Below are 8,903 nucleotides of genomic sequence, written 5' to 3' on the forward strand. Positions count from 1 at the left end.
TACATACTCAAGTATGTGAAATAAAAACTCCAAAAAAGTTGCTTTCTTTCATTTTGTAATGCAAAGAATTTACTTCAATTTTGTCACTCGAGTATTTTGAAATTCCACATATTCACTTAGAAATCAAAGCATGTAAAACAATTTGGAGAAAACCTGAGCGTGAATCATGTTGCACATGCTCTGTCATGTGTTCCAGCCTCTGAACAGCATGACTTTACCAGAGTGTGTTTTGCTGCTAAGAAAATCTAAACAGATAGGCTACTTTAGGTCGGCGGTTGAGATCTCATGTGTCTGGAGCGAGGCAAAGAGAATTTATACGAGCCGTTAAGTCACGGAGATAAGTTAGAGCCACGGAGCCATTCCACTCCGTTGGATGTATAACTACGGATCTCCGGATTCAACTTGTGAACACAGAGAGAAATCCCTCTTTCCTTTCCTGTCAGAGACTATCAGCGCAGCTCCAAATCCCTGAGTGATCATCTCCTCCTGCTTCGGAGTACATTCCAGAGGAACTGCGGACACTCTCAAGTCTAATTGTAACATCTGTCCAAATGACTTTGACTGCTCTGGAGGGGTCGGTCCACTGTGCACAGAGCTTAAGAGCGTCCAACACATATGATGGAACGGGAGAACCCCCTCACCAAGACTCTGCCAAACCATGTGTGTCTCATGTATCAGACACTTGTGTGTTCCTTGCCTGTGACTAACAGAAGAGAGGGCAATTTAAAGGAGAGGGCAATTTTAATAAGACATCTCAGCTTTCTAAGAGAAACAACAAATTGCTTGATGTGTGGTAGTTTGCCTGTTTGAGCAACTCGTTATGGTCCTTACGGAATAGATTTCTACTGACCTTAATAGGAGTCCTTTTTAATATTTTTACATACACCATATATTGCTTTCACTTCGTGTATTTGATTTCGCACGTTCTGTATTTCCTTTTTTCTGTTGCAGAGAGAGGGGTTTTCATATACCCATTGACGTTGTTGTTTGTTTTTTTTTGGTGTGTGTGTGTGTGTGTGTGTGTCTGTCTGTTTGTGTCTGTATGTGTGTTTGTGTGTTAGGGGAAGGGGGTCTATTTAAGATAAAACACACTGAGATCTTTATGAGGCTTCTGGGAAATGATTTTTTTTTTTTTTTTTAAACTGAGTCAGTTCTGACGTAACGGTTGTGAAGCATTACATTGCAGCCTTCTGAGTAGGACTGTCAGCCATTTCCCTCAACCACTGACACTTAACACCATAAATCTCTTGACTGTAGATTATAAATAAGAACTCAGCACGCCAACTTCTAACAGCGATGTACGCTTGACATGCTTCTGACATTTTGTAATGTCATTTGCTTGTCTTTTTTCCTCTTGTCCCGAAATAGTTTGTGGGAACACCAAAATATACACTGTGAGGTTTTGTGATGTAACATTTTGTGTTGGATTAGCTGTATCAGGCAGGTCAAACGATAAAGGCCAGGCCAAAAGACGACCCCTGGTTATAGGATGAGATTTGAGTTGCACTCACCCTAGAAAAAAAAAATATGTTGAAATTGCAGAAGGTCTGGCTTACGAAGACCTGACGGAGCCTGGAAGGCTTCTCTGAACAATCTGTAAAAGAGAGGCAAAGCTGATAAAATCCAAACCAGCTGTAAAGTGATATGGAAAGTCCAACACATCTTCCAGACAAGGGAATCCAGGATCATCAAGATAATGCAACTTAGCAACTTGTCATTCTGGACAGGGGATGATTATGGAGCAAGTTTCTAACATGACTCAAGAAACTAATAAAAAAAAGAAGCTTCTTCAACTCTTCGTCAACCTTTCTACAAATGGGTTGTCCAAAGCAGAAATGTACGCTGTCCTTGACTTTACCGTGTTATGAAAACACAGCGGATAACGCTGGAGGATGGAAGATCAGTGTGCTAGCACATGAAGACCAAAAACGCTGTAAAGGTCATGTTTGTTGTTTTCACATTTTGTGTAGTGGATACTTGGTGGTAGGTACTTAACACTGAATGTGTTGTATGCAAAAACGTGAAAGATCAAGATGCTACAGCTCTAGAGAGTTAGGATTGAAACCGGAGAAAAAACTCAACCATGTATGTGCTACATGAAACACGCTGATCAACACCACTGCTCCTTTGTCAGTGCTCAGCTCAGCTGTGCATGGGCTTGTTGTTCCTTGCATAGAGAACATGTGTGTGTGTGTGCGTGTGTGTGTGTGTTTTATCGTGTTTCGCCCCCACATGTCGTGGCACTTGTCCAATCCCAAATTCCAAAGGAACTCACACCTGTTTTCATTTCGTTTGCATTCTCAAACAAACTCACTTGGCTTCTCTTTGAGGTCTAGCCATATAAGGAACAGACAGTTGTGGACCATTGAGTTCCTTTCCTAATGAGAACTTTCAGTAGACAACTGATTGGAACAGAGAGATAATATGTGGTTTTGAGCACTGACATGCAGTCACTGTCTGGTAGACGATTTGATCCTTTTTCTGGAGATTTAATGACACAGTGACCTGTCTGTGGTCATATTTGTGGTTAAATTACTTTGAATACATTGAATCAGCTCTAATACCTTAAGACTAGACTACCGCAAATGAAATGGAAAAAAAAAAAAAGCAATCGTGAAAACTGAGCACAGACTCTAAATTGTGTTGCAGTCACATATATGTCACATAAAGGACATAACTCAGCTTTTTCTGGCAAAAGTAAAAATCTTACCATTGCCATCATGTGTCACAAGCACACACACACACACACACACATACACACACACACACCTCACTGCCCTTTTACATAAAATACTCTGATTCCCTCTTTCTTTGTCTTTCTTCTTTCTTTTGTCCCTCTGTCTCACGGTCAGCCAATCACAGCATTTGTCTTAAGGTGTGGCTCCTTCATTCCTTATATGGTGACCCTAGGCTTATCAAAGAAAAGGATTCTGAACCTACTGAATTTAACATTGAATTTAACAACACCCCTAACAATATGGCATATTGGTACAACCCATTCAGCCTTGGCATAGGAGATAAACACATACCAATTAGAAAAAGGGAGGACAGCAATTAATATGCCTATAGCAATTGGTCTTGTGACCTGTTTAGTTAATACAGGTATATGGTACACTACATGTGGAGCTGTCGCTGGGACGTTCAGCTGTTTCTCAAGTCTCAAAAGCTGCTGACCTTACATAGAAAAAAAAAAAACGTGAGTGAGCGTTTTAACCTCATACAAGTTCTGTTCACCAAAGAAGACCAGCACTGGAGATTCTCATTAGGAATAATAATTCTTGCTTCAAAACCCTTAATAAACTTAAAATAAAATCTCTTTTAGGTTTCATTCACAGGTAAAGCTCAGAAAGAAACACACGCTGTTTAAAAACAGTCTCCTCTGAATCATTTGCCCACCCCACCCCAACCAAATACACACACATCCCCCATTCAGAAACATATACATAATACAGGCCGGGGGACAAGTCACATACATGCACTCTGATTTTGACAGGACCATTTGTGTTGGTCCTACAGGGAACGCCCCTGCCCCCTGTGCACAACCCCCGCGGCAGGAGGGGTTTTTGGATCAGTGCGTACAGGACAAAGCTGAACAGCTGTTGAGTTCACCCCCCGAAGACCCCTAGACTTAATCCGTGATGTCTGCCACCCCAACATCCCCAACCAATCTGTAACCATGGAAACCCCCAGTCATGTCCTCTCCAAAACAACTACACACCTACTATTGTTTTGGGGTTTTTTTGTTTTGTTTTTGTTTTTATTTTTGTTTTTTCGACAAAGATATTTTTATGCAAACAAAATAGATGATCTATGATTAAGACTGCTGCTTGGTCACAGGCCATGCATTTTTCTGCATAGAAATATTTTGGTTACAAGAAAATACAACAGTTTGATGTGTCTTCAGCATTGCGCAATAATGTAAAGGATTTTCTAAAAATGATTTCTGGTTGAAAGCTGGGTGATTATTCTCGGATAGTTCTCTGATAAAACAGAAATCGTCAGTGCTCACTAATGAGATCCTGGATTTGCCTTATTTCTGCATTAGGACAAAACGAATTCTGCTTGTCTGAGACCAAGGACACAAAGCATACACACACAGCTTTATAAAATCACCACTGTAAAACCACCTGATCATGTGACATGTGACACAGAGAAAGTAGAGAAAGAGAGAGCAAGCAGGCCGCCCTCTCCATGCTGAGGTTAACATCACAACAGAAGTATATTAATGACTGACAGGTTTGAGTTTCACATTTCAACACAGTTTGACTTTTAGCAAAACAATGTCTCTGTTTGTATTTGTTTGTCTGTCTTTAGTCATGGGAATGAAAACAGTAACTCAACTTTCATGTGAGCAGTTTGAAGAAAACAGAATAATCTTTTTTGAATTAATCAAACACATTTTCCCCATAACAAGGCACAGTCGTGTTTTTCTATGGATGGGTTTCCATCAGAAGAAAGAGCAAAATTTGTTCTCAACATTTCCTCTGTCGTGCTAGACCCCTCTGTCACAGCCTTATGTCTTCATTCAGTGACATGCTTTTCATCTCAGGAAACATGGTATTAACATGGTCAAAGTCTGTGCAGTTTTTTTTTTTTTTTAAGTACAACACAGTACAGTATTATATAATCATTTAAACTGTTTATATCAAGTAAATGTTATGAGTTTTTGACAAAAAATGTAAATGTAGATGTTTCAAATATAACTAAAATGTCTAAGTGCTGCAGAGATAGAGTAAAAGCAATACGCTTCATTTTATCTTGGTTAATGTTCACGTTTCAAGTTACAAAAAAAAAAGAAAAACATTTTAGATAGCCTCGACTGCTTGTTTAGTGAATATTTCTCTCTCTGTGTTTTCTTGTGTTGACATTACTCACCAATCCTGTCTGAGGGTTATTATTTACACAAAATGTATTATGGAACATTCTTAAATGGTAAAAGGGAAGTTCTAGAGTAACTTTAGAATAATATTTGGTTGCTATGGAAACAACAATAATAATAATAATAATAATAAAAGATTAAATGAGCTATATATGGCACTCTCCACAATTATTCACATCCTGAAATCTGCTGAGTGCAAAATTTGGTTTTGCTTAACCAAAAAAGTAATACACTTTCACACCCCTTTTCAGCACACCATTCCTTTTTAAGGGTAACAAAATAGAATCATACTCCCCACCCACCCCCGCCCCCAAGAGCGGTTAAGACATGAAAGTTATTAGGGCGTTTACACTGTTCCTCCATACAAAATCTCAAATAGAACAACTTTTGTCATTACATCTGGACTAGACCATCTGGATAAGATCCATTCTGTTCAGTTAAAATCTTGACAGGGATTTTTTCTACTGTTCCTCAGAAGAAGCATTGTATGTGAACACATTCCCAAAGTGACCTCTGGCATGTCAGTGGCATCTGATAATTATATTTGAAGACTTAATGTCAGTGTGGGAGCCAGTTCTGTAGATCTCTGAGTGGAGATAAACATGGGTTTCACTACGTGCCTTGCAATCCATCCTCTTTCACTGTTCTCGAGGACAAGACGCACTTTCGCTAGAGAGCAGATTACCGCCATTCCAATGGTTTTATTTTTCTGCATTGCTCAACCAGTAGCAGAATATGGAGTCTTCATTTTCGTAACTGTCATATGCATTATGGAGTTGAGCGACCATTTGTTTCCTTTGTCTGCCATTATATGTTGACATGTGTGTCATCTCAAATGCAAGGCTCAATGAACTAAAAGGCCGTTGTCAGCCACAATACAGTTACCAAATTGAAATCAGCTTTAAAAAGTAGAATGTTTATGCAGAATCTTGTTTATTTAGTTATTCATTTATTATTTTTTGGAAAAATACACATATTTTGTGCATTATCAAGAGGGTGAACAACTCTGACATCTTGTGGGGTAAAATCTGGAGCACAAGTTTTGTGCCTGGGAAGGTTTGTGACGACACTGAATATCATTTTCAATTTTTTTTTAGCATAAAACATAATTCTTTTGTTCAAGTTTATTGTGCATGTGGACACATTCTGCATGTGTAAATAATGAACTCTGGGACTGTTACTCAGCGTTTCACTGGCAATGAGGCATTGACTCTTCCCTCTACAACGACATGCACTGATGTCTTTGGCATAGCACCAATATGATTATTGTTAGCATGGACTATATCTGACTGCAATAACATAATTCACAGGTCATTTCACGATTTCTCTGATTTCAACTCATTCTCGCATCTGAAGCAATCCACGTGAAGTAGAAAGTACTCATTCCTTTGTTAAAAGAAAACATGAAGCATTGGAGATATGAAAAGAGACAGAGACTTTAAAACCACACAAAAGGTTGTGCCTAAAGCAAACCAGAGATGTGAGAGTGTTAGACTTCACAGATATGAGCACCATACCACACATTTCTGTCCTAACTATGAATGATCTGTTTCTGCCTCAGTTCAGTGCTTCCTGCTTACACATTATAAAGCATAAGCCAACGGTTCTAATACACATCCTCATTAACTCAGTGGCATCCTCAAGCCATGGCCTTGAGGACAAACCGCAAGAATACACAAACTCCAAGAATAAAAGGCAAAAGGCAAGTTAAACCTCCTGGAACAACAGATCTGGTTTGTGTAGTCCCGCTTCTTAAAGATCTACAACCTTTTGAAGATCTCGACGCACAACTTTCTGAGACCTGGAGTTGAGAAAAGCTGTTTGGCTTTGGATGCTTTCCTTTGTTCACCACTTCTTAAATGTAATAAAGCCCAAGACCAACAATTAAAAGAAAATATTATACAAATAACAGGTATGGCCTATGGTTTTAATAATCACAAGGATGACTTAGCTCTTTAGAGGACACAATACAATTCTCTTCATTTTTACCATTATGCATGTAATGTCCATACAAAAATGTGCAAGAATAACCATGCTGTGAGCCCTATTTGGTTAATGGGCTATTCACGTACACGAATGGACTGACTCTACATTCCCTGATTTCTTTCAGTTGGCGAGAAATCTTTTTTTTTTTTAGTGGTGTAGTAATGGACTGTATTGGCAGTAAAGGAACTGAAACCGTTTTATGTAGATGATAGTTATCTTCACCCTCATAAACAGAGTCATTCAGACAAATGTCATTTGGGTCATGTTGGTTCACAATAACTGCAGACAATGAATATCAAGCACTGTTGTCCATTTGGCTAATTGATGTTACAGTACTCTGGTACTTTCACACACACACAGACACACACACACACACACACACACACACACACACACACACACAACATATTATTATAGAGCTAGCTGAACAGACACACTTATAGGGAGCTGATGTTACAAAATAACCAACTTCATCCTGTTCCGTGACTGGAATATCCTATTTTTATGGACGGTAGAGACAAGTAAAACGAGTATATTTAATTCAATATCTCTAGGTGTTGTTTTTTGCTGTTGTTATTTGTCCCAAGGTGTAAGTCATAAGAGCTATTTGTGCTTTTCTAATACTTTCATAGACAAAACTTCCCATGTAACCACATTTACACTAAACTAAAATGTTCATAAGTGGACCTTCAAAATACAATGTCAAAGGAAATAGAGACTTCCTGTATTACTCCTCAAATAGAGCATTTAATTGCTAAAAAAAAAAAGAAAAGCTCATTATGCAGTAAAATAATACATATTAACACTTTGTAATTCAGCTGAATGACAAAACCATAACGAAGAATAATCTCTGAATTTGGGCAAACATATTTCATACTAACTGTAAAACAACAAGTTTGAAAATACTGACAAGATTAACATTTTAGATTCGTCAACACAAGACCCACTGAAAACCCATACCTAATGCAATGTAAAATACATTTAATATTCTTTTGTCAAATGTTCATATATGCAACATTGCATAGTTCTTAGACCTCTAAAAAAACTGAACAGTGCACTTAACACACACCTACAGTGACAGGTCCTGGTTTTAAGCTTTTCTCCCAATGTTACATCAATCCTGGATGGTTCTGTAGGCAACTGGAGGCTCGGTATCTTTCAAGACACAAGCGTTGTCTTTGTGAAGTAGAGAGTACACACGAAGGCAGCTTCTTGATTGACTTACTGACTTTTTTTTTTCTTCCTCTCTTTTGGACTACCACCATATTAGGGAAATGTCATTACGTGCAAAGACTCGGAGCAACACAACCTGTGTTGTTTGTTTGTTTGTTTGTTTTCTATCTACAGTAAAATGATCTGTCCTGGATCTTAAGTATGTAAAAGACAGCATGCCAGTGTCAGTGAATTGTTTTTACAGTGTTCTCTATAGTGCAACTGTGTAAGTATTACTCATCTTCTCAGCTCAACTCAGCTCTGTCCTTCAGACTTTCCGGAAATCTCACTTGTAAGCTGTAGCACCGTCTCTATGTGATTCTGCTACAGACCAAATCTAATAGGTTTTTCAGTTAGGTAGACAAAAACATGGCTTCTGTTGTAATTGGTGACAAACCCGCTGGCTGCGTGCAAATTTAATCATATTTTTTTAAGATTCATATACCTGACAGGAGGTATAGACCGCCAACGAAAATTAATGAAAGGCTTGCGTTGACTCAACCGTTTTTTGCTTGTTTGTTTGTTTTGTTTTGTTTTTTTCCAATTCGTGCTCCAACAAACCAGTGTTAACGTCCAGACTGACTGTGATCGTAGCAATGGTTGGATTAGTTAAGAGATACTGTTTCTGCGTTAAAAAAATCCTTGATTCTCCAGCCTTATTGAAAAAGGTGCTCTGGAAACGTGCAGAGGAAAGTTCCAGAGGTTAATGAAATATTCAAGCATTAGGACGAAGGGACCCTAGCAGTTCCAGTGACTGGCCTGAGTCATTCTTCATCTGTGACATCATCACTCAAAGCCAATGAATGCAGATAAAAAGTGCCACCCT

The sequence above is a fragment of the Chanos chanos genome, chromosome 9, assembly GCF_902362185.1.
Source record: "Chanos chanos chromosome 9, fChaCha1.1, whole genome shotgun sequence".
NCBI classification, from domain to species: domain Eukaryota; kingdom Metazoa; phylum Chordata; class Actinopteri; order Gonorynchiformes; family Chanidae; genus Chanos; species Chanos chanos.